The sequence below is a fragment of the Sus scrofa genome, chromosome 6 (assembly GCF_000003025.6).
Source record: "Sus scrofa isolate TJ Tabasco breed Duroc chromosome 6, Sscrofa11.1, whole genome shotgun sequence".
NCBI classification, from domain to species: Eukaryota; Metazoa; Chordata; class Mammalia; order Artiodactyla; family Suidae; genus Sus; species Sus scrofa.
Window position 1 is genome coordinate 101,222,070 of NC_010448.4, and position 24,393 is coordinate 101,246,462.

At 40.1% G+C, this 24,393-nt stretch overlaps 1 long non-coding RNA gene across 1 annotated transcript in view; it reads right to left on the minus strand.

The window, feature by feature from the left end:
* Positions 1 to 24,393, minus strand: part of LOC110261172 — a 54,437-nt gene that overhangs the window by 6,696 nt on the left and 23,348 nt on the right. The window contains exon 2 of the long non-coding RNA XR_002345025.1: positions 358 to 469. This is a non-coding gene — a long non-coding RNA (uncharacterized LOC110261172). The remainder of the gene's footprint in view (positions 1 to 357; positions 470 to 24,393) is intronic.

Genomic DNA, 24,393 nt, shown 5'->3' on the forward strand with positions numbered 1-24,393 from the left:
AAAGGGGCAGGCGGTGGGAGGGCGAGGGGGGGGCGGGGAGGTCCCTCTGGGCATGATCACAGAAGGAATTGCAGATGACCCCCATCCTGGGAATTTAGTCTGCATCCCTGAGCCAAGTTCCTTCCCTTTCCAACTTCTCAAACGTACCCATTCAAGTTTCAGCTGGCTCCCAGACCTCGCCCATCAACTGCACCAGCCTGTGAGATGGCCCTGTGTGACCAACACGATGTAGGGCTGGTCCATCACTAAAATAGCAATTTCTTTTTTCTGCTCATGATGTTGCCGTCAAAGGACTGAAAAAGCTTAAGCAGATTCACCTGCAGCATCGAGCCTGCTACATCACCTGTGCCACTTTACCTGTGGTTCTGATCCCAGGCTGTGACGCAGTCCTGCTCAGGGTGAGAAGATCAACCACCAGTCGCAATGGAGGAAAGAAGGGGGTAGGCCCAAATGTGGATGAGACCGAATCCTGCCAAAAGAGAAAGGCAGAAAAGCTTTTTGTTTTACAAATGAGCACTTGGTTACCCTTTTGCAGATCATTTGCCTGCAGACAAGCATCTTAAAATGAAACATTGGGGTAACTTTGATTCCCTAGAAAATAGTACTTTAGCAAATGCATGGCTGAGCACTGATTTGTACATTTTCTAATATTTTAGAAATTAAACATAACGTTGCATTATTGGCACTAACCCACCTGATACTAGGAACTCCTGAACATCTAGTAAGTTAAAAATGGGAGAAGAGAAATCTACTGGCCAATTTACAAAGAATTTCATTTTTTTTTTCTTCTTAGGGCAGCACTTGCAGCATATGCAAATTCCCAGGCTAGGGGTGGAATCAGAGCTGCCAGCCTACACCAGGGCCATGGCAACATGAGATCCAAGCCACATGTTCGACCTACACTGCAGCTTGCAACAAGGCTGGACCCTTAACCCACTAAGTGAGGCCAGGGATGCAACTCACATCTTCATGGATACTACTCAGGTTCTTAACCCACTGAGCCACAACGGGAACTCCCAAAGAATGTTGAGAAACTCAAATACCTCTAAACTATGCCTATCATTTCAAAGGGAGAAAGTACATAAGTTATTATAAGGGGTTCAATGAAAGCAAAACAAGCCAAAAAAATACTTTGTCTCAGGGCAGGACTTTGGCTATTGCTTTGTTTTATGTGACAATAGCCTCACTCCATTTAATACAGCTTAAGGCTTAAAAGAAAATAACTTCACCCTTAGGAATAAACAGGTTTAGCTGAAGCTGCTGTCCTTTGGGTAAAATACTTAATTCATTTTCAGATCAATTCAGATTTTTAACTGCCCGTTTTAACCAGGTGGCAGGTAGGCACTGTGCAAGGTGAGGGGGGATTCAGCTACAAAGCACACAGAATCCCAGACCATGGGCTTTGCAGTGGTGTTATTGATAGAGGCACAGAACCAATCATTTCAATACAGAGTAAGAATTATGAGAATTATGAGAGTTATGTGGCTGAATCTTAAGAAATGAAGAAAATGTCAGCTGGGTAAAAAAAAAAAAAAAAAAAAAAGTGAGAAAGGTGGGTCCAACGGGCTAAGCAGCCTGAGGGGAACCAGCATGGAAGAAAAACACAATTTAACAAGCTGGATCATCACAACATGCCATAACACAATATGTCTCTTCCTGAATAACCCCACCATGGCAGACAGAGTGAGGTGTTTGTTTTAAAAAACCCCCAAAAAAGCGAGTTTCCCAGTGGCTCAGGAGGTTAAGGATCCGGTGTTGTCGCTGCTGTGGCACGGGTTCCATCCCTGGCCTGGGAACTTCATGTGCCTCAGATGTGGCCCAAAAAACCACAACAAAACCCCCCAAACAACCATAAAACTATGTATCTATGGGAAATAGACAGATAGACGTATAGATGGATTGATTTCTCCTTTTACAAGTGGCAGAGGCATTTTTGGAATCCAGATTAAAATGATCCGGGCATTCAAGTACTCAAAATATATGTTCTCTACTATCAGATACTTAACTATCCCCATTTACAACTGACCTTGACCAGGAGGACTTCCTACATGTGAAGCATCAGTACATGAAACTAAGCATATTCTCCTCGGACCCAAGATGTCTTTATGAGCAAGAACTATTTTTGCTGACTCACAGATTGCTTTAAAATTACCATTTACTTTAAATGTTCGAGTTCTGGAAATCACTTCTCCGGGTGTGCTATAAAGTCATGGGACCAGGTAGGGAACACACCTGGTGTGTTTCCAGCAGGGGGGATCGTGCTGTGGATCATGGGCTTTGAGGATCAGAAACAGCATGACCTCAAGGCTATTATATCAAGGCCTCAGGACATTTTTGCAGAATCTAGATGGGATAACTGAGTATATTTCTACATTAATTTGCAACACCATTTATAGCAGAGCAAAAATAATTTATCTTTGTTAGTAAAGCAACGCATTCTTTTTTTTTTCACATCCATGTTCATGGCAAAAGGAAAGAGTATTTAAGGCCTGGTTGTTCTGTTGCAATTAAGACCGAGGTAAGTATTCTTTATGAGTATTCTATTCTGAGTATTCTTTATGCTCATAAATGTCTAGGTAGCCAGTCATTGCAGGTTTCGGCCGGGATAATGGCACTGTATAAATGTAGCCTAAAAACTTCATTTACACACAAAACTGCAAACTAAAAGACAGGAAAAAAACTTTACTTTTTTCAGTACAAGTATTCAAATAAAGTAAAAAAAAAATAGCATTAGTCTTTTTGAATGTCACACATTTTGATTACTTCAAAATCTTTCAGTGCATAAACAGTCAAGGGAGAGACATAAAATATGTGTATATTTGTTTTCTAATCCATGAAAGTGAGAATTTTGCAAAAGCGCTTTCCATTATAGCGCAAGTTCAACAGATATTCTTGATTCCAGTTTTATTATCAGAGCTGCTAAGTACATCTTTCCATTGGTGAGAGATTTAAAATGTGGAAAGACTGGTAAAATAAGATGCTATAGCTAATATGGCATGATAAATGATGTCAGGAAGAAAAGGGAATTCTTGATAGAACAAGAAAATTCAAAAGACTAGTTTGGTGACTTAAATGCTAATCCTTCTGCTTATATAATCACTCCATTCATTGTGTTTGGAGCACAAAATATGACTTCAGTGCTTGACGTTAGATTGTACAATTCCTTCCATCTGCATTCCTAGTCTCACTTCAGCCTTATGCCTCAGAACATTTCTTGATTTATTGGTCTTGCTTGGGATTGCTATTTAAGAAAAAAAAATGAATGCATTTATAATAATAGTCATAATAATAATAACTTATATAACAATAATCATCATAGGCTTAAAGAAGCCCAAAGAATAATCTAAGTACTTTACTAAAATATAGTAATTGTGCCCAGTTTTTTAAATATCTTCTCAAATAGAGAGTAAATTGAATGACATCTTCTTGAAACACATGCTGCCCAAATACTTAAACACAAAGTGCATGTTTGCAACCTTCTCCTTTCTTAATCCCATGGATTTTGGACCTAAAACTGTCTTTTATTTTTATGATATATTCTAAGTTTAAATTTAGGGGCCATGTTTTCCAAGATTTATTTTATTACAAAGTGAATGAAAAAGAAATTTAATAAGCTATAACTGCTTGAAAAAAAAAATGCCAGCTTTGATTAAGTCAACAACAATTAAACATAACACTTACAAATAAATTGAACAGAGCATCTGGCTAGCCTGTATGGATGAATCATCTTCAATGAAAGTACCAAGTAATAGTAAAAAAAAAAAATTTAAATGATATAAAAAAATTCTTTCAGACATGATTAGGGCCATGAGTAAAAATAATCCAAGTTGATGTGTGGCAACTTCTACTGCAGCATAATTTTAGAAAATTATTTGGTGATTGTATAAATGTGACATGCCTGAAAAAATGTTAATTAAACCAGTTTACACAATGGTTGAGATGTATAATTATTTAGCCATGCTCCCACAGTCATTTAGAAGGAAATTGTTAAGTTCCAATTCTAAGAGGCTGTTGGGGATGCTGAGCCCTGGAGCCGGTGGTTGAAAGCAAAGCCTTTTCCATCCCCTGAAAATGATGAGGTTTAGCAGTGTCACAGTCTTGCCGCATTCATCTCTACTTTCATTTACCCACATTAAGAAGATCAACTTCAACAGCAATGCAGAGCTATATCTAAATGCCTTTCCTTGTCCCAATATTGTTTAGCATGCTTAATTCATGGAACAAAGACAGTGATAAAATATTAAACCGGGCCTCAGAATGAATAATCCAGTCATTGTATCCTTTGATTTATAAGTGATCCATGCAATCAATCTTCAAGGCAGAAGAAGGGGAGATGGCTGAGAAGATGAGACAGAGGGCCTCTTCAAGTTTGGAGCATTTTTACCAAAATATCCTAAAACTGATATGAGTGCCCAAGGTTGATATCTGGGTCTTGGGCAGGAATTATAGACTGGGGATCAGGATGCTAAGAGGAAAATTAGGATTCACGATGGAAGTATCCAGTGGGAGGACTCCTGGAAGTGACAAATACAAGGAGACCTCAGAGGTGTCCACCAGTGGTCCCACTGCAGCATGCAGCAAGGTCATTTTTGCAACTACTGCTTTATCTTGAAGTCTGTGAACACAAGGAAGAAAATGCTTGCTTCGAGCAGAGAGCAGTTCTTATGGCACAGATCGACCTTCAGAAAATCACCAAATACCCAAACTTACTTCCTGTGTCCTCGGATCCTGTCATAGCCCATGCCTAGAAGAAAAGCACTCATATTTATAGTAGCGAAGTGGATCTGTGAGTCTCATGGCCACTTTGTATATTATGTTTCAATTTCCTATCAGGTAGTTTGTATACTCATTACGCAAACCACAGTCAACATCATGAGCATTAAGTGAAGACCTGAATATCTAAGAAGCTCTGGGCCTTGCCAAGTGGGCTTAATGAAACTAGGAAAAAGCCCTGAAAGTAAAACAAAACAAACAAATGTCAATTTTCCAGGCACCAGAATTGATTTCAGGCCAAATTTGCATAATTAAATTAAAATAAAATGGGACTCATTCATTATGCAACTAAGTTAGTTTGAATAGACAGGATTTTTTTTTTTTTTTTTTTTTTTTTTTTTTAACCCTAGACTCTCATTAGAAAATTCAGAGATGGTCAAAATAATCTTGGAAGAGCTTGCGTTTGTTCTGATGCCAGTTGGGCCTATTTTAAGGGACAATTTGCTGCAGAGAGAGTGCAAAGAATTCAGAGTGTAACACCATGAACAGTCACTGGTGGGGAGGATACCCTCTAGGTGAACTTGCTTCTCTCTGGTTTATTCTTCCTAGAACCAGTCTATGAACTTCTCCTCGAATTTCAAGGCAGAACATAATCCTAAGCAAAACACGGCAAGAGCAATGCAAATTTGATCTTCTCACACTACTTTATGCCTTGGGCGGTTCATTTAAATAGCATCATTAATTTTCACGTCAAGGATGGTTTTCCATAGTCCACAATAAAGCGCCCAAGCCTGGGTCTAATTGGCATAAACGTGGTGAGAATTTTAGCACTGTTAAAGGACGAACCGTTTGATTTATGTTAAAAATGATCTATCCTGTTTTATTCTTATTGAACACCTACACTGATCCTTGATCTATGTTCCCCTAACCGTCTTGTGCTAGAATGCTCGCGCTCTGGTGAGCAATTCCAAAAACGTTTTAAACAGAGGAGTCGGTCTTGAAAATATATCAACACCCCATATTCAGATGCTTTGTGCAAAAATCACTTTCTCATGCTTTTATCCCTAGGTGACTCAGAGCATCACATGTTTTGTTTGGTGAGCCACAATTTTAGATCTCCCTGCATCTTGCTCCCCCTACTGTTGAGCAGATGTATGTGCTTCCTAAAATAAAAATAACCGCAATGGTTCAAGGCTTTAGATGCTTTTTCGCCCCCCGCTGCCCCCATCCCCTGGTCAAGATGTGAGGCAGTCGAGATAATACAGGTCTCCTTCTATCACGACTATGCCCAGCAACAGCATAAGTCCACTCTTTATTCTTTCTGGATTCTCTTACATGGCTAGGCTCACATCTTGACGATGTGAACAAAAGTCCGTTGCCGGGGTCACTGCCTGTTTTTCCTGACCAGGTGTAGCCATGCCCACCGCATCTCCCACCCCCAATCCCTTTGATTTGCCCACTTACTCAGCAAACATTTATCACAGACCTTCTAGTTTTCAGACCTTGTGTTTAACAACGAAAATACGAAAAGGATGCACTTTTTTTTTTTTTTGGCTTTCTGAGCCACACCTGTGGCACATGTAAGTTCCCAGGCTAGGGGTTGAATCAGAGCTGTAGCCACCAGCCTACACCACAGCCACAGCAACTGGGGATCCGAGCCACGTCTGCAACCTACATTCAGCTCAAGGTAAGGCCGGATCCCCAACCCACTGAGCAAGGGCAGGGATCAAACCTGCATCCTCATGCATACTAGTGGGATTCATATCCACTGTGCCACAACAGCAACTCCAGGATGCACTTCTTGACCTTATAATCTCATACTCAAGGGGCAGGGACTGATAGGTAAGTAAGTAATTTTAATGTGTGACAGGTGGAGAGGTGATACACATACCGTAGTTGTGAAGAACATGCCTTCAGCTCTGAGCTAACCTCCCAAGTTTTCTCACCTGCAAAACTGGACAACTGACCTACCCTAGAAGGCTTCCGTGAGAAGCAAATGGTACAGGGGATGTAAGATCCCCTGTCTGGGATGTAGTTGGTGATCAGTAAATACCAACTCTTGTGACTGGCATTACAATCATCAGCAACTATCAGGGTTTCTTGCAACGGGCACCCTACTCTCAGTCACTCACTACTCAAAAGTCCTTCATCTAGTTTGGCAAAGCATCTGAATTAGGCAGGGCTCCTGGGTCCCACCTCCCTTGCAGGCCCACCACCAAGCATCTGGGGGTGAGCCTGGAGCTGCTGCTGTCCCAAGTGGCCATCAGATAGGAAGAGCTGGACACAGGGTGGAGGAGAGCAAAGGTGAGATGGACCCCTGGCACCTCTGCATCTGCTGGAACCTCGTCTACCCTTCCCAGGGAACAACGGCTGCTTCGCTTCCACCTTCCGCTAACTTCGGGTCTTCTGGCCGATCCTAGCTCACAATTACACAGAGCAGTATAGTCTAGACAAAGAGATCCAGTGTAACCGAGCTGATGCAGGTGAAAAAACACCAGAGTCCACCTGCCATGGACTTGCCGTCCAATACACACCTTTGGTCATGTTTATCTTCCCAGGAAAGACCTAAGGAAGTCATGCGCCTGTCTGACGGGACACATTCATGTCTCATTCCACCAAACATACCAAGCCCCCAGGATGCTGGTTCTGGTGAAATGGGCTCAACTGGCCACAGGGTAGAGTGCTTAACCATTTGAAAAAAACGAGGAACTCAAAGCTGAAGCCCAGGCTTGGTTTAAAGGTGAGGGTCCGAGTCTGCCTGCAGAGCTTTCAATGCGAAAGGGTTTTCAGTCCGCGTATTCTCCTTGGCACTGGGCCCTGAGGTTCTCCAAAGTGTTACAAGAGGCCTGTGGCTCTGAGGTTCTCCAGAGTATTAGAAGAGGCCTCTGACAAGCACATCTTAACCGCTTTAGCAGTACACATCTATTATCAAAGGTCAGATGTGACCCTTGATTTTGAGGGCTCACAGCTGGGTAAATGACACCTGGGGACATAGTGAATCCCTGAGGGAGGGGGTAGCAAACACCTGTCTGGTGATGGCAAGTGCGCCCTGGCCCACAGAGCCGAAGGACTTAAACCAATGTGTTCATGAAAATGAAATTTTAAATCACATGCACCAGGCCTTTCAAAACCCAAGGCAAATAACACCATAGCCCAGTATGGAAGAAAAACAGAAGTGAGCAAATAGTGCAGGGACAGCGATGCAAACAGAGTAGGAGGGAATTCTAGGTATAAGGAAGCAACAGGAAGAGCTGATGAGGGGTGAGGAGAAAAGAAGAAAAAAGGAAAAGAAGACTTTGCAGCTTTCCAGAGGAAGTTCTTACTTGCTGTAACTATTTCTATAGCTGCTACATTTCCGCTGTGTTGTGGTTATTTATAGGCATCAGACAAGTCTTTTTTGTGTGTAGGTTCCAATTAAAATCTGGCAGCAATTCATCAGGCCTGTGAAGGCAATGCTGTAACTGCATTAGCATCACTTAACTCATGCAACCTGGCCCCAGTTTCCCAAATCAGTGTCTTTTTCAATGACAAAGAAACTCAGGAGGACCTGTATTATAAGGGAAGCAATGAAAGGGTTTTGTCGTGGGATGAAATATCTTGGCAGAGTCTTCCTGGTGGTTTTCTCTATTGGCCACGTCACAGGTCCAGTTCTGTAAAGCAGAAAGTTCTACGCCAATATCATGTTCCTGCTTTACTGAGCAAAGTATATTTTCTGTGGAATATGAATTTCCTCTCAGCTTCTCACAGTTCAGTGATGCCTGGCAACATCAAAGAACCAAGATGACAAAATGGGATGCTTTCTGAACATAAAGATGCCAGCTCCTTCAGTCTCTTTCAAGAAATAATGGTGTCAGCAACACCTCCCAGCTGACATTACCACCATCACAAACAGCCCCACCGAGCTGGAGAAAAGCTGGGTTGTTGGAGCCTGGGCATTGAGGCCATTTTCAAACCAGAAATGCATCCAGTATTTGGAGATACTGAGATTTCCTGTTATTTTGTAATGATCACTGCAGCTCTGATATTTGGGGCAAGGGCACAATGAAGGAAAAACCTGAAAATGAATAATTGCTGGGGAAGAAATGCCTGTTGAAATAATAAAGAGCTGCCATAAAAAAACACTCTTCCACAAATATCCCAAACTGTGTGACTTAGGAATGTCTCAGATGGTAGGTCCTTCTATGTGTGGAAACAAAAAGGAAGTAACTCTGGAAGTTTCCATCGTGGCTTAGCAAGCTAAGATCCAAGTTGTCTCTGTGAGGATGCAGGTTCGATCCCTGGCCTTGTTCAGTGGGTTAAGTATCCAGCATTGCCCTGAGCTGGGGGATGCAGCCTGGATCCCGAGTTGCTATGGCTGTGGTGGAGGCCGGCAGCTGCAGCTCTGATTTGACTCCTAGCCTGGGAATTTCCATACATCGAGGGTGTGGCCCTAAAAAGACAAAAACTAAAATGAAGTAACTCAAACCCCAGGCTGTGGTAAAACGTTCCTTCCATTCCCATCCACACACCGAACCTCTTTTCCATTCTTGTTTGAAGTGGACGCCACCAGCTTGAGCTGACAAAGTCAGTGGGTGTGACTGTGAGAAACAGAAAGACGGGAAGAAGGGAGCAAAGCCGACTGCTTCCTAATGCCAGTGCGTGTCCACATGTGATGCCACATCTTGTATCGCCTGGCAGAGGGTACGCAGTCCATCCCCATCAGCGGGTAAGCCTGCTGTTGGAAGGTGAGTGCGCTAGTGCAGATGCAGAGATTAATTTACACAAGCAGATCTGAGTCCGTGTTGTTCTGGGCAAGTAGGTGCTGGGACCAAGAAACAGAGAAGAATCCATCTCTAAATAAACACCTACATGTTACAGGTTGACGGTTCTTCCATACTAGGCTATGGTGTTATTTTCCTTGGGTTTTGAAAGGCCTGGTGCATGTGATTTAAAATTTCATTTTCATGAACACATTGGTTTAAGTCCTTCGGCTCTGTGGGCCAGGGCGCACTTGCCATCACCAGACAGGTGTTTGCTACCCCCTCCCTCAGGGATTCACTATGTCCCCAGGTGTCATTACCCCAGCTGTGAGCCCTCAAAATCAAGGGTCACATCTGACCTTTGATAATAGATGTGTACTGCTAAAGCGGTTAAGATGTGCTTGTCAGAGGCCTCTTCTAATACTCTGGAGAACCTCAGAGCCACAGGCCTCTTGTAACACTTTGGAGAACCTCAGGGCCCAGTGCCAAGGAGAATACGCGGACTGAAAACCCTTTCGCATTGAAAGCTCTGCAGGCAGACTCGGACCCTCACCTTTAAACCAAGCCTGGGCTTCAGCTTTGAGTTCCTCGTTTTTTTCAAATGGTTAAGCACTCTACCCTGTGGCCAGTTGAGCCCATTTCACCAGAACCAGCATCCTGGGGGCTTGGTATGTTTGGTGGAATGAGACATGAATGTGTCCCGTCAGACAGGCGCATGACTTCCTTAGGTCTTTCCTGGGAAGATAAACATGACCAAAGGTGTGTATTGGACGGCAAGTCCATGGCAGGTGGACTCTGGTGTTTTTTCACCTGCATCAGCTCGGTTACACTGGATCTCTTTGTCTAGACTATACTGCTCTGTGTAATTGTGAGCTAGGATCGGCCAGAAGACCCGAAGTTAGCGGAAGGTGGAAGCGAAGCAGCCGTTGTTCCCTGGGAAGGGTAGACAAGGTCCCAGCACCTGCCAACAGGGATGTGGGGCTGTGGACAAGAACAAGGAAGCCTCTGCTTTAGGAAGAACCTGGCACATGGAGCCTCTGCAGGAAGCAGGGTTGTCTGTGGTCTGTGTGGAGGACCAGCATGTCCCCTCCAGGCCCAGAGAGCCCCAGGCTCTCCAAGCTTTCAGTTTCCTTACACATCAGGGTTTCGCCTTACTTGTTACACACTGTGGGAATTAAAAAAATTTTTTTTCTTTTATCTTGATCCACCCCCAGAGAGTCTGATAGAAATTGCCCAGAGAGGGATCCTAGAATCAGTGAATTCTAATGTGCAGGTATTTGTTTTTTGACAGGAAGCTAGGAATCTTTCATTTTTCTGGGTTTAGGTTCCTGCCCTCTTCAGCCCCTGGACAGCTCACAGTGGGCTCCACCCTCAAATTGGCACCAGAAGAAACTCACAAGCATCTGCGCCCTCTGGTGTCAGGCAGGACACAGTACAGTTCCCAAGGAAAACATTTTACCACTGGTGTCCTAGCCTTTGAAGAAAAATTAGAAGACAGAGATACACAAAAGAAAAAAAAATTCACAAATAACATGCACTCCTTAATGTGAATGACTTGTGTATAGATTGTATTTTTTTACAAAAACAGAAATAGTTTGTATAATGCTGTCTTACTAACCTTTTACTTAGTATACTATGAATATAAATCAACTTAATTCTATACTATTTAATTGCTTATATAATTGAATGGTATTTCACATGCAATAGCAGTAAAAAAAATGTTACATTTATTGAGCACTTACTGTATGCCAGGAACTACGTGGTGTACTTGACTGGGCTAATATCATTTTATGTTCACAACACCACTAGAAAGTAGGTATCATAATTATTCTCATTCTATAGGTAAGGGTATTGATGTTACAGAAGACTGAAAATTTGTCTAAGTTCTGGAACCATGAACCAACAGAGTAAAACATAAACATTTTACTCTGTTGTCATTGTCATCATATTTGTTGTTGCCTTTGTGGACCATAAATTGTTTTGTGTAACACTCACAAAAACACACACATTCCCGTGGTTATAGACTGTCTTCTTACTCCTATGCTCGGACCCTGCATGAATTTCTGGATCAAAGGGTATGCATTTTAATGGTCTTACATCTATCACCCAACTTTTCTCCAAAGATGTTCTACCACACCCTCAGTGGAAGGCTAACAGAAACATGTGCTTGTATATTCTTGTGTTAAGCAATTTCTCAGCTTTAATTTCTAATATAGTATAAACATACACATACACACACACCCCAAAAGAGTCTTCGTAATTTTAAGAGTGTACTCCTGAATAATTACTCCTTGGTAATTTTAAGAGTGTACACCCACTAAAAGGTGGGGAACCTCTGCATTGAGTACATTTGGATGGGAGGCACCTCCCATCACCCATCTCCTCCCCATTCTTTTTGGACCATAGACTATCCCTTGGCTGCAGGAAGATCCTGACAGTGTATATTAAAAACTGTGAAGACTCCATCAAAAAACTATGAGAAATAAAAAAGTTTTTTGGTAAACGTACAGGATACAAAATCAATATACAAATTTTTTTTGTTTCTATATACCAATAATGAAGTACCAGAAAGAAGACAATTCCACTTACAATTGCAACAAAAATTAAAATACTTAGGAATAAATTTAACCAAGGAGGTAAAAGATCTGTATAGTGAAAACTGCAAGAGACTAATGAAAGGAATTGAAAAAGACACACACAAAATGGAAAAATATTCTATTGGGGATTAGAAGAATCAATATTATTAAGATGTCCATACTACCCAAAGAAATCTACAGATACAATGCAATCCCTGTCAAAATATCAATTGCATTTTTCAAATGAGCAAATTATCCTAAAAATTTGTATGGAACCACAAAATACTCTGACAGCAAAATCAATCTTGAGAAAGAAAAACAGAGCTGAATGCAGAATTCTTCCTTACTTCAGACTATATTACAAAGTAACAGTGATTAAAACGGTATGGTATTAGCATAAACCGGATACACAGATCAATGGAACAAAACAGAGACCCCAGAAATAAACCCATGCAAATATGGTCAATTAACTTACAAAAAGGAGGAGTTCCCGTCGTGGCACAGTGGTTAACAAATCCGACTAGGAACCATGAGGTTGTGGGTTTGGTCCCTGCCCTTGCTCAGTGGGTTAACGATCCGGTGTTGCCGTGAGCTGTGGTGTAGGTTGCAGACGCTGCTCAGATCCTGTGTTGCTGTGGCTCTGGCGTAGGCCGGTGGCAACAGCTCTGATTGGACCCCTAGCCTGGGAACCTCCATATGCTGCTGGAGTGGCCCAAGAAATAGCAAAAAGACAAAAAAAAAAAAAACTTACAAAAAGGAAACTTTACTAAAGGGGAAAAGATAGTATCTCCAATAAATGGTGTTAGAAAAACTGAACAGCCACATGCAGAAGAATGAAACTGGACCACTATCTTACACCACACACAAAATTACTCAAAATGGATTAAAAGTCTTAAATGTAAGATGTAAACCATAAAACTCCCAGAAGAAAACACAGGCATAAGTTCCTTAACATTGGCCTTAGCAATGATATTTTTTAATTTACACCCAAAGCAAAAGCAGTGAAAGCAAAAATCAACAAGTGGGACTACATTAAACTAAACAGCTTCTGCACAGCAAGGGAAACTATCCACAAATTGAAAAGGCAACCTACTGAATGGATAAAACATTTGTGAAGCATGTATCTGATAAGGGATTGATATTCAAAATATGCAAAGAACTCATACAACTCAAGTTGTATGATGAGATCTGAAAAGACATTTTTCCAAAGAAGACATACAGATGGCCAAGAGGTACATGAAAAGATGCATCAATAATCACTAGGGAAATACAATTCAAAACCACAAGATAGTATGTCACATCTGTTAGAATGTCTACTATCGAAAAGATGAGAAATAAGTGTTGTCTAGGAGATGAAAAAAGAGAACTCTCTTGAACTGTTGGTGGGGATGTAAATTGGTATAGCTACTACGGAAAACAATATGAAGGGTCTCAAAAAGTTAAAAACAGAACTACCGCATAACCTAGCAATTCTACTTCTGGGTATTTTCCTGAAGACAAAAATTTTTTAAATAACCACTAACTTAAAAAGATATCTACACCCCTGTGTTTTCTGCAACATTATTTACAATAGTCAAGCTATGGAAACAACCTAAGTATCCATCAATGGATGAACGGATAAAGAAGATACTATATGTGTATGTACATACATACACAACACACACACACACACACACACACACACAGTGGAATATGACTCAGCCATAAAAAAGAATGAAATCATGCCATTTGTGGCAACACAGATGGCCTTCAACAGCATTACACTGAGTGTAATGAGCCAGACAGAGAAAGGCAAATATCATATTATCTCTCTTACATGGGAGCCTTAAAAAAAAAAACTCACAGATACCGAGAACAGATTGGTGATTACCCAAGGAGGGGGTGGGTATAGGAGAAATGGGTGAAGGAGGTCAAAATATGAAAAGAAAAAAATATATGGTACATTACTGAACAACAACAAAGAAACCCACTGATAGTTAAAAAAATACTTGCAATGGGAGGTGGGATTAAGATGGCAGAATAGAAGGACTCAAGCTCAACTTGTCTCCTAAAAACAATAAAATTTATAACAAAATACTGAGCAATCTTCAATCAAATGGACCTGAAACTTTCAAAAAGATATCCTACTCCAGAAGACAAAGAAGTCACACCAAGAGGTAGAGGGGGCAATTACGTTATACAAGCAACCTGATACCTCCTGGGTGGGAAGCCCCACAGACTGGAAAGTAACTGTTTCACAGAGACCACCTGTAGGAGAGTTCTGAGCCCCACATCAACTTCCACGTGTGGGGATCTGGCATTGAGAGAAAGAGCCCCCAGAACATCTGGCATTGAAGGCCAGTGGGGCTTGTGCAAAGGAGCACCACAGAACTGGAGGAAATGGAGACCCCATTCTTAAAAGGCGCACACAGACTTTCACGTGCACTGGGTCCTAGGGCAAAGCAGCCTCCATAGGAATCTGGGTCAAACCTGACTGCAGTTCTGGGAGGACCTCCTGGGAAAACAGGGGTGAATGTGGCTTGCTGTGGGGGAAGGACATAGGAAGCAAAGCTCTTGGGAATATTCATTAGTGTGCCTCTTGCTGGAGGTGGCCATTTTGGGAAAATCTGGCCCCACCCATTAGCGCTTAGAAGCCCCAGACCAAACAACAATTAAGGTGGGATCATAACCCCACCCATCAGTAAACAGGTTGTCTAAAGGTGCCCCAGGCACACAGCCCCCTCCAATCTCACCCAGAGACAAAGCTCCACCCACCAGAGGAATAGAAATCAGCTCCACCTACCAGTGGGCAGGCATCAGTTCCTCCCATCAGGAAGCCTACAGCAAGCCCCCATACCAACTTCAGCCACAACCAGAAGTAAGAGAGGCTACAACTCCTGTAAAAAGGTCACCACATCAAAAACCTATAAAAATGAAAAGACAGAGAACTATAACGCAGATGAGGGAGAAAGAAAAAACCCCAGAAAAACAGCTAAGTGATCAGGAGATTCTCAGCCTCCAGGAAAAAGACTTTAGATTGTTGATGCTGAAGATGATGCAAGACATTGGAAAAAAACTGGAGGCAAAGATAGATAATTTACAGGAAACACTGAGTGAAGAGATACAAGATATAAAACTTAAACAAGAAGAGATGCAAAATACAACAAATGAAATAAAAAATTCACTAGAAGCAGCCAACAGCAGAATAAAGGAGGCAGAAGAACAAATAAGCGAGGTGGAGGACAGATTAGTGGAAATCATGGATGCAGAACAGAAAAGAGGAAAAAAGATGAAAAACAAATGAAGAGAGTCTCGGAGAACTCTGGGACAACGTTAAATGCACCAACATCCATATTATAGGGGTGCCAGAAGGAGAAGAGAGAAAGAAGAGGACAGAAAAAATATTCCAAGAGATAATAGCCAAAAACTTCCCTAACATGGGAAAGGAAACACTCACTCAAATCCAGGAAGCACGAGTACCATATAAAATAAACCCAAAGAGGAACACCCCAAAACACATATTACTCAAACTGACCAAAATTAAAGACAAAGAGAAAATATCAAAAGCAGCTAGGGAAAAGAAACAAATAACATACAAGGGAACTCTGATAAGGTTATTGGCAGATTTTTCAGCAGAAACTTTGTAGGCCAGAAGGGAGTGCCATGATATACTTAACGTGATGAAAGGAAAAAAAAACTCAAACCAAGATTACTTTACCCAGCAAGGCTCTCATCAGATTTGAGGGAGAAATCAAAAGCTTCACAGATAAGCTAAGAGAATTCAGCAACACTAAACAAGCTTTACAACAAATACTAAAGGAACTTCTCTAGGCAGAAAAGAAAAGGCCACAACGAGAAACAAAAATACCATAAGTGACAAGGCTCACCAGTAAAGGTATATATACAGTAAAGATACGAAATCATCCACGCACAATTATGCCACCAAAATCAGAAATCGTGAGAAGAGGAGGGTACAAATGCAGGACACTGGAGATGCACTTGTAATTAAGAGATGCACCTGCAATTAAGAGACCAACAACTTAAGACAATCTCATATATATATGAGACTCTATATATATAGTCTCTCTATATATAGACTCATATCAAAACTTCAGAATAACTGCAAATCAAAAATCTACAACTGATACACAAACAAATAAAAATCAATTTAAATACAACCCTAAAGATAGTCATCAAACCACAAGAGGAGGGAACAAGAGAAGAAGGGAAGAAAAAAGAGCAACAAAAACAAATCCAGAGCAATTAATAAAATGGCAATAAGAACATATTTTAATAATTACCTTAAATGTTAATGGACTAAATGCACCAACCAAAAGACATAGACTGGCTGAATGGATACAAAAACAAGACCCATATATATGCTGTCTTCAAGAGACCCATTTCACTTCAAGGGACACATACAAATTGAAAGTGAGAGGATGGAAGAAAATACTCCATGCAAACAGGAATCAAAAGAAAGCTGGAGTAGCAATACTCATATCAGACAAAATAGACTTTAAAATGAAGAATATTTTAAGGGACAAGGAAGGTCACTACATAATGATCAAAGGATCAATCCAAGAAGATATAACAATTTTAAATATCCACGCACCCAACATGGGTTCACCACAATACATAAAGCAACTGCTAACAACTTTAAAAGGACAAATCGACAATAACACAATAATAGTGGGGGACATTAGCACCCCACTTACAGCAATGGACAGATCATTCAGACAGAAAATCAGTAAGGAGACACAAGCCTGAATGAAGAATTAGACCAGATGGACTTAATAGATAATTATACGACATTCCATCCAAAAGCAACAGAATACACATTCTTCTCAAGTGAAAATGGAACATTCCTTAAGATTAATCACATCTTGGGCTACAAATCCAACCTTGGTAACTTTAAGAAAATTGAAATCATATCAAGTACTTTTCTGACCACAACACTATACGACTAGACATCAACAATAAGAAAAAAACTGCAAAAAACACAAACACATGGAGACTAAACAACATGCTACTAAACAACCAATGGATTACTGAAGAAATCAAAGAGGAAATTAAAAAATACCTAGAAGCAAATGACAACAAAGATACAACACTCAAAACCTATGGGATAGCAAAAGCAGTTCTAAGAGGGAAGTTTATAGCAATACAAGCCCACCTCAGGAAACAAGAAAAAGCTCAAATAAACAAGCTAACTTTACATCTAAAGCAGCTCGATAGAGAAGAACAGACAAGACCTCAAGTTAGTAGAAGGAAAGAATCATAAAGATCAGAGCAGAAGTCAATGAAATAGAAACAAAGAAAACCATAGAAAAACATCAATGAAACGAAAAGCCGGTTCTTTGAAAAGATAAACAAAATTGATAAACCCTTAGCCAGACTTATCAAGAAAAAAAGAGAGAAGGCTCAAATCAATAAAATTAGAAATGAAAAAGGAGAAGTAACAACGGACATCACAGAAATACAAAGAATCATAAGAGACTACTACATGCAACTATACACCAATAAAACAGAACACCTAGATGAAATGGACAAATTCTTAGAAAAGTACAATCTTCCAAGACTAAACCAAGATGAAATAGAAAAGATGAACAAACCAATCACAAGTACTGAAATTGAAACTGTGATTAAAAAGCTTCCAACAAATAAAAGTCCAGGACCAGACAGCTTCACAGGCGAATTCTATCAAACATTTAGAGAAGAGCTAACACCTACCCTTATGAAATTGTTCCAAAAAATCGCAGAGAAAGAGACACCCCCAAACTCACTCTATGAGGCCACCATCACCCTGATACCAAAACCAGAAAAAGATACCACAAAAAAAGAAAACTACAGGCCAATTTCACTGATGAACATCAATGCAAAAATCCTCAAAATACTAGCAAACCAAATCCAACAATACATTAAAAGGATTGTACATCATGATCAAGTGGGATTTATCCCAGGGATGCAATGGTTCTTCAATATCCGCAAATCCATCAGTGTGATACACCACATTAACAATCTGAAGAATAAAAACCATATGATCCTCTCAACAGACTCAGAAAAAGCCTTGGATAAAATCCAACACCCATTTCTGATAAAAACCCTTCATAAAGTGGGTATAGAGGGAACCTACCTCAACATGATAAAGGCCATGTATGACAAACCCACAGCTAACATTATTCTCAATGGTGAAAAGCTGAAAGAATTCCTGCTGAGATCAGGAAGAATACAAGGATGTCCACGCTCACCGATACTATTCAACATAGTTTTGGAAGTCCTAGCCACAGCAACCAGAGAAGTAAAAGAAATAAAAGGAATCCAAATTGGAAACAAAGAAGTAAAACTATCCCTATTTGCAGATGACATGATACTATATTTAGAGAATCCTAAAGTCTCTACCAGAAAACTGTTAGAACTCATTAATGAATTTGGCAAAGTCACAGGATACAAAATTAATACACAGAAATCAAACTGCATTTCTATATACTAATAATGAAAGATCAGAAAGAGAAATTAGGGAAGCAATCCCATTTACCATCACATCAAAAAGAATGAAATACCTAGGAGTAAACCTACCTAAAGAGACAAAAGACCTGAACTCTGAAAACTTTAAGACACTGATGAAAGAAATCAAAGGTGATACAAATAGATGGGAAGACATACCATGCTCTTGGAATGGAAGAGTCAATATTACCAAAATGACTATACTACTCAAGGTAATCTACAGATTCAAGGCAATCCCTATCAAAGTACCAAGGACATTTTTCAGAGAACTTGAACAAAATATTTTAAAGTTTGTTTGGAAGCACAAAAGACCCATAATAGCCAAAGATATCCTGAAAAAGAAAAATGAAGCTGGAGGAATCAGGATCCCTGACTTAAGATTATACTGCAAATCAATAATCATCAAAACAGTATGCTACTGGCACAAAGACAGAAATATAGATCAATGGAACAGGAGGAAAACCAAAAATTAAACCCACACACCTACAGCCAGCTAATCTATGACAAAGGAGGCAAGAACATACAATGGAGAAAAGGCAGTCTGTTCAATAAATGGTGCTGGGAAAACTAGACAGCCACATATAAAAGAATGAAATTAGAACACTCCCTAACACCATACACAAAAATAAACTCAAGATAGATTAAAGACCTAGATATAAGACCATACATTATAAAGCTCTTAGAGGAAAACACAGGCCAAACACTCTCCAGCATAAACGACAGCAACATCTTCTCAGCTCCGCTTCTTAGAGTAATGACAATAAAAACAAAAATAAACAGATGGGACTTAATTAAACTTAAAGGTTTCTGCACAGCAAAGGAAACCCTAAACAAAACGAAAAGACATCCCACCGAATGGAAGAAGATACTTGCAAATGAATCGACTGACCAGGGATTAATCTCCAAAATTTATAATCACCTCCTACTACCTCTCAATACCAAAAAAACAAACAACCCCATCAAAAAATGGGCAGACGATCTAAACAGACAGTTCTCCAAAGAAGACATACAGATGGCCAAAAAACACATGAAAAGATATTCAACATCACTCATCATTAGAGAAATGCAAATCAAAACCACTATGAGGTCCCACCTTGCACCAGCCAGAATGGCCATCATCAAAAAATCTACAAACAATAAGTGCTAGAGAGGGTGTGCAGAAAAAGGAACCCTGGAGTTCCCGTCGTGGCGCAGTGGTTAACGAATCCGACTAGGAACCATGAGGTTGCGGGTTCGGTCCCTGCCCTTGCTCAGTGGGTTAAGGATCCGGTGTTGCCGTGAGCTGTGGTGTAGGTTGCAGACGCGGCTCGGGTCCCACGTTGCTGTGGCTCTGGCGTAGGCCAGTGGCTACAGCTCCGATTCGACCCCTAGCCTGGGAACCTCCATATGCCGAGGGAGCGGCCCAAGAAATAGCAAAAAAGACCAAAAAAAAAAAAAAAAGAACAAAGAAAAAGGAACCCTGCCATACTGTTGGTAGGATTGTAAATTGGTGCAACCACTGTGGAAAACTGTATGGAGATTCCTCAGAAAACTAAAACTAGGACTACCATTTGATCTAGCAATCCCACTCCTGGGCATCTATCCAGAGAAAACCATGGCTCGAAAAGACACATGTACTCTAATGTTCACTGCAGCACTATTTGCAATAGCCAAGACATGGAAACAACCTAAATGTCCATCAACAGAGAAGTGGATCAAGAAAATGTGGTGCATATATACACAATGGAATATTACTCAGCCATCAAAAGGAAAGAAATAACAGCATTTTCAGCAACATGGATGGACCTAGAAATTATCATGCTAAGTGAAGTCAGTCAGACAATGAGATACCAACATCAAATGATGCTATCACTTACATGTGGAATCAGAAAAAAGGACAGAATGAACTTCTTCGCAGGCAGATACTCACAGACTTTGAAAAACTTATGGTTTCCAAAGGAGACAGTTTTGGGGGGTTGGGGGGATGCCCTGGGGTTGTGGGATGGAAATGCTATAAAATTGGGTTGTGATGATCATTGTACAACTATCATTGTAATAAATCATTGAGTAACAATAAAAAAAATACTTGTAATGCATAAGCTCAAAGGGTCTTGCTCTATCTAAATTTCATGAACAGACCATTGCCTCATAATTATGCTATACCAGTCTTGAGTACTGTACTTTATTCTAATTTTGTCTATGGCTTTTTGCTTAAAAAATCATGTCAAAGGCATATAAACACGTAAGTACTTTCAGCAACTTTATGAAGACTTACTAATGCTGCAGAAAATATAAAGATATTTAAACACAATACATTTTCTTAAATAACAACAGCTTTAAGACATACTCACTTTGAACTTTCTATCACCATCACTGAAACTAGTCAGAATTTAAAATCATAAACTATCAGTTATAGAGAGGAATCCATTTTAAAGAATAGTGTATGATTCTGATAAGTTTATCTTTAAAAAACAGAATGTTGCATTAAATACCTTTGTAGAAATCAAGTGGCATGTGGTTCAATATCAACATTCAAATGCTAATTTGATGTCTATGTCAACTGTTCCATTTTAAGAAATTATAAGCCACACTGCCAAATTTGTGTACTATTTCCCTTGTTCAAAAAAAAAAAAAAAAAGAAAGAAAAGAAACTGAATTTTCATTACTCCAGACAGTCCCACTTCCAATTGCAATACTTCTGCCACCTCCCTAAAGTAACGTTTTTTCTGTTTTACCCATTACTTTGCTTGTCTTCTAGTTTTATTGCCTATGCATGTACGCTTCTTCAACATATTGTGTAGTTGTATTTTGTGGACCTTATAAAAATACAATCACATGGGATTGATTTCTCTGTGTATCTTGTTTCTTATAAGCACACACCATTATGTTTGAAAGACCACACATGGTGTTGTATGCGGCTATAGTTTGTGCAGTTTCTGCTGTATACATACAACCTTCTTGCAACCATACCAAATTTATCTGTCCATTGTGCAGATGACATTTACATCACCTTCTGTATTTGTGCCTTGTTTATATATCCATTCACTCATTGATGCTAGTACAATCAATGCTTCTATGACAATGCCTCCTGCTGCATGTGGGCAGGATTTTCTAGGAGTGGAATTGTGGTCCTGTATGTGTACATATGTTTCTCCGGCAACCCCATGCTGTTTTCCAAAATGGCTATACAGGTGTTCACACCCATTACAATTGATGAAAGTTCCTTTTGCTAAATGTACTCGTAATACTTGGTCTTTGACTTACAAATTTTTTGACACTCTGAAGACTGAGAAATAAAATAATACTGGAATATGAATTCTGATCTTCCTAATTAATAATAAGGTTGAGTATCTTGTCATTGGCCTATGATCTCCTGTATTTCCTCCCTGGGGGAGGGCTTGTTCATGTCTGTAGCCCATCTCTTTAGGCAGAAACAAAGCATTCTGGATAATCTTTTGGGGTCTATTATATATGCGGCAAATTTATTATGTATATGGCTGGTATTTTCACTTACTTTTTGATGTATTTTCATAAACATAAGTTCTTAATTTTAATATAGCCCAATTTGTCAAAGCCCATTCAACTGTATTAGTGATTATAAGAATATTCAGATTTTCTGTCTTCTAGAGTAGTGTGGTAAGTTGTATTTTTAAAGTTAATCCATTCCATCTAAATTTTCAAAGTAATGGGCTTAAAGTTGGTCATTACCTATTCTTACCTACTCTCTGAAGTATCCATAGTTAAGTCTACCTTTCATCCTAATATCTTATCTTCTCCCTCCTTGATTAACCTCTGCAGAAGCTTGTCTGTTTCATTCATCTTTTCAAAGAACTATTTTGAGCATCAATTCTCTTACAATTATTTCCTATTTCATTAATGTTTGCTTTTATCTTGATGATTATCTTCTTTCATTAGATTTCCTTGGGGATTAATCTGTTGTTTTTGTTTGTGTTTCTAATGTTGGAGGTTTACTGTCAATTTTAAATCTTTTTTCTTTTAAATGAAAGCATTAAGGGTTATAAATTTCCCTGTTAATATCACAGCATTTCCCAATTTTTGACACATAGGATTTTGCTTCTCCCTTAACCCAGGAGTTATTTTAAAGTGTTAAATATTTCCAAACATATTGAATACTTTTAGTTTTGCATTTATTCTTTTTTTTTTCTTTTGTCTTTTTAGGGCCACACCCACTTCAGATGGAGGTTCCCAGGCTAGGGGTCAAATTGGCCCTACAGCAGCCGGCCTATGCCACAGCCACAACATTGCCAGATCTGAGCTGCGTGTGTGAGCTACATCACAGTTCACAGCACCACCAGATCCTTAACCCATTGAGCGAGGCCAGGGATTGAACCCGCAACCTCATGGTTCCTAGTTGGATTGTTTCCACTGTACCACAATGGGAAACCCTGCATTTATTCTTAACTTAGCTGCATTTTGGTCAGAGAATATAGTTTCTGTGACAGCAATCCTTTGTTTTAGCTGAAATAGCTTTATGGCTTCACAGATGATCAATTTTTTAAAATGTTCCCATGTGTTTGGAAGGCTTTGCATTCTTCCACGGTTGCATGCAGTACTGCACACATCTAAATTTGTTTTTTGCACTGTTTCAACCTTTTATGTCATTACTCATATTTGTCTGCTCGAACTATTAATTTCTGGGAGGGATTTGTTAAATCTCTGACATATATCTGTTTTCTTCCTGCAGTCATATTTTTAAAAGATTTAATTGCACTGTTCAATTTTTCCTTTTTTTTTTTTTTTTTTTTTTTTTGCTATTTCTTGGGCCGCTCCAGCGGCATATGGAGGTTCCCAGGCCAGGGGTCTAATCGGAGCTGTAGCCACCAGCCCACGCCAGAGCCACAGCAACGCGGGATCCGAGCCGCGTCTGCAACCTACACCACAGCTCACGGCAACGCCGGATCCTTAACCCACTGAGCAAGGGCAGGGACCGAACCCACAACCTCATGGTTCCTAGTCGGATTCGTTAACCACTGCGCCACGATGGGAACTCCAGTCTTTGCATTCTTATCTTCTGGATGTAAACAGAGTATGTCTGGAATTTTAAAAATCTACTAAAGTGTACTTTTCAGTATTTCATTTAGTGAGGATTTTGGCTAACAAACTTGGGAAACAATCAATTTATTTTGTGCTTCATTTTGCCTTCATTCTTGAAAAATGTTCTGAGTCTAGAATTCCAGATGGTCAGTTCCCAGCACCCAAAGCTATTACTGCCCTGTCTTCTGGCTTCTACTGCTCTACTTGAGAAGTCAGCAAAAGTCTAAGAGTTAGGTTTTTATAGTTCTTCACTTTCCCTCTGGCTTCTATAAAACTGTCTCTTTGCTTTTCTGAAATTTAATTATATAGCAGCTAGACATTTGTTCACTTTGTAAAATTATGTATCTTATCTTGTTTTTCACTGGATTTCCTGGATCTGATATTCTCTCCTCCGATTTTGTCTCTGATTTTTTTTTTTTTTTTTTTTTGTCTTTTTGCTATTTCTTTGGGCCGCTCCCGTGGCATATGGAGGTTCCCAGGCTAGGGGTCAAATCGGAGCTGTAGCCACCAGCCTACGCCAGAGCCACAGCCACGCGGGATCCGAGCCGCATCTGCGACCTGCATCACAGCTCAGGGCAACACCAGATCCTTAACCCACTGAGCAAGGGCAGGGACCGAACCCGCAGCCTCATGGTTCCTAGTCGGATTCGTTAACCACTGCGCCACTATGGGAACTCCTGTTTTCTCTTTCTGAAATCTTGATTAAATATGTTAAATACCACTGAAGTCTCCTTATTTCATGACCTCTCTTTGGTATTTTGTACTGAATTCTGAATGGTGTTTTAGAACTATCTTTTCCTTTGCTAATTGTTTTTCAGCAGTGTAATTTGTTTAATGTGACCAAGTTT